Below are 3,349 nucleotides of genomic sequence, written 5' to 3'. Positions count from 1 at the left end.
TGTCTACCTTTCACAGGCATAGAAAATTACAAAAGCTGGGGTCAGTTGCCCCATTATCTACCACTTGTCTGTCCATTTTTCAAACTATGATGGCTTGTGTGTAGTGTTGGTAAAAGTTATGCCACTAGTATTTCAAATATTCTAATCACCAAAGGTAGACAAGTTTTGATAGAATTTAAAGACTAGAAAGAAGGACCTTGCATATCAACTTCCAAAAAAATGTAGCCAGTGAAAACTTTATGGAACACAACCTTAAATTGACGAGTGCTGGAAGATGAGCCGCTGGGAAGGTCGGCTCTAGAAATTAAAGCACAGTCAATGATGAACAGGAACAGTTTCTCTTGTCGTGGGCAGTGATCATGAGGAAAGAAATGGTTCGTTGGAATATTACACTAGAATCAATGTTCTAGAATATTACACAGCTATTAAAAATGGATCAGAACAATGTGTAGATCTGGAGAGATACAAAATATTCAGCAAGTTCAGAGCTATGTGCTGTGGCAGGTACATAATCTGTCAGTTTGAGCAAAGGGGTGGAATCTAGCCTGTCAATCAGGTCATAGCCAACGATTCTTCTGTGTGGACCTGGACTTCCGAGAATTCTGGAAACTCCTGTCTTCCTCCCTGGAGGTAGGACATGCACTCTCTCTGCTTCATATTCTGTTGACAAGCCACATGGAGCTATGCTGATGGCAGCCAGAGCCCTGGAGCTGGAGGAAACTTATGGAGAATCATGCCAGCACTGAGATGCTTCCACAAGACTTTCACCCACTGGCCTGTGATCTTCCTGTTAAAAACATCATTGCATGTGCCGCGTTAAGTCTGTAGGAGAATTTATGGACTAGTATTGGATTTATGGGGTAATATCGAACTTATGGACTTGATCTGGACTGGGACGGGATGTTTTCTTAATATACAAATACTCTTGGATATAAAACTCTATCATACACACATAAGTGTCTCTGGATTTGTTTCTCTAGTCAACCCAGACTAACACATAATTAAAATTTTGGAGCAACAGAAAATACTCTGAAGATGTGTATGGTTGCATGAAGAAAGACATACCAGACTATAAAATGTTAGCGCATGTGGAAAATAGGGCTAAAAGGGAAAGTAAACCTCTTTGCGTTGAGTAATTTCATTGAATTAGAAAAAGTCAACCTAACTTTAAAAAAGCCATAAAAATCTTAAAGGCTAAATAGAATGGTAGCGTTTTCTTGTTTGGGGTTGTTGTTTTTTAATGATATCCTGCTTTATATCAGATCTTAACGTAAGGGTATAAATCTATAAAACACCTGTAACATGAAGAAAAAGATAACTGTCACTTTTAATTAAAGAGATGAAATACAGTAAGAATTGCAAACAGTCAATGTTCTCAAAGCAAATTGATAACAATAGTTTATTTTTTACAGTTAAATATAAGCTTTGTAAAATGTTTGATGCTAGCTTCAGTGATAGTATAGCTTCGCTTGATTTTTTTAAATTGGTTAAACAAAGGATAGTATGTGTCCAAATAATGGAGTCCAAAGGAGCCACTTAAAAGAGAGAAAAACAATGAAACGGCAAGATATAAAATAGTATATAATATGATGTGATTTTAAAAATAAATCACAACTTATTTGCTTTTGCTTTAAACTGGAAGAATGTACAAGCAGTGGATATCTCGTAAGGAGAAGGATTAAGATATTTTCACTTTTTATCTTTTATCAATTTCTTATTTCCAAATAATATGTTACCTTTTTCATTTTAAAAACCCCATATGTTGGAAAGATGAATCAATAACTTAATATTCAATTAGAAGGAAGTAAGATAAAGTAAAGAAGTAAATCCTATTTAGAAAACATTAAATCCAAATAAAACCCATAAAAAGGTTCCACTCACGCAGCTAGCTATGATATGGAGAGAAAGAGAACACATACTGGTGAGAACGTGCCAAGACTGGCACCTTCACACATTGATGGGGAAAGTGTAAAATGGTGAAGTCATCTTGAGAAACATGTTGGAAATGCCTCCAAAAGTTAACACAGAATTACCATAAGGTCCACAAATCCTACTCCATGGTGTAGCCAAGAGAAATTAAAACATGCTTCCATAAAACCTTGTACATAAATGCTCCTAGCACTGTTCATAATTGCCAAAAAGCGGGGAAAGCCAAGTGTTCATCAACTGATGAATGAGGAAACCCTAGTGGTGCACCCATTGAGCTGCCAAGTGCGAGATCAGCAGTTCAAGCCCACCAGTTGCTGCTTGAGAGAAAGGTGAGCCTGACTGCTCTTGGGAAGACTTAAAGGGTATGGTTGCTATGAGTGAGAACCAACTCGATGCCAGTGGGTTTGTTTACTTTTTAGGATGCGTTAGGTGAGGGATTACACATTGGATCATCTGTGACATGTTCAATTGTTTCAATCCCTACTGCTTACTTTCCTACTTTATAAATTGGGGTGAGGGTAGGGACAGGCAAGAAATACAACACTCATCGTTTCATGGGCCCTCAGATTTTCCAATACAGACCAACTCAGAAACCAAAACCCACTGCCATCAAGCTGATTCCAACACACAGTAACCCTGTACGACAGAGCAGAACTGCTCCATAGGGTGGCCAATACTGTCAGTCTTCATGGAAGCCGACTGTCATCTGTCTCCCTCGGAGGGGCTGGTGGATTTAAATGGCCGATTTTTCATTTAAAAGCCTAATGCTTAACCCCACCCCATCACCAGAGTTAATCCCACTTGGAATATGAGTCAATGTTTTGCCAACCATAGCAGTCCCCATCTGATATTCAGTAGTAGGGAAATGGGATCCCACGGCTGTCAACTAAATGGCAGTCAATGTAATTATGACCAAATTTCCTAGTGGATTTATTGAAAGGACCAAGTTAGTGCTCATAAGAGCCTGAGCTGATTAATCCAGGTATAAAATACTTTTGTAAACAACCCAGTCTGCTTCAGTTTTCTCCCAGCTTCCTCTTCCTCTTGACAGGCAAGTTTAGAATAAGGTGACACACTCAGAGGGAAAATGAGAGCCAAATCTTCTGCCTTAGGAGCAGCAGAAGGTGCTAAGTCATACAAGTGTTTATTAAGCAACAACCACGCACTTCCTCCTGTGAAACCCGCTATACGTCATTAGTGCTTATGGTTTACCAATGTTTGTGTCTCTAGGTTACCTCTGCTACAGTCGCTGTGGGCACAGGGACCGTTTTCATATTATTATAATACCTGCAGCCCTTGGCACCCAGATGTCCAACAGTGATGGTTGTGTGCATGAATGTGAGATACAGGGCTGGGTACGGGAAGAACTGCAACGTGTTTGGCACTTCGTGCTGTCCCTGAACACACACTGGACAGGTGG

Source organism: Tenrec ecaudatus, chromosome 12, assembly GCF_050624435.1.
Source record: "Tenrec ecaudatus isolate mTenEca1 chromosome 12, mTenEca1.hap1, whole genome shotgun sequence".
Lineage (NCBI taxonomy): Eukaryota > Metazoa > Chordata > Mammalia > Afrosoricida > Tenrecidae > Tenrec > Tenrec ecaudatus.
The sequence above is the reverse complement of the archived record's forward strand: the minus strand, read 5'-3'. Positions refer to the sequence as shown.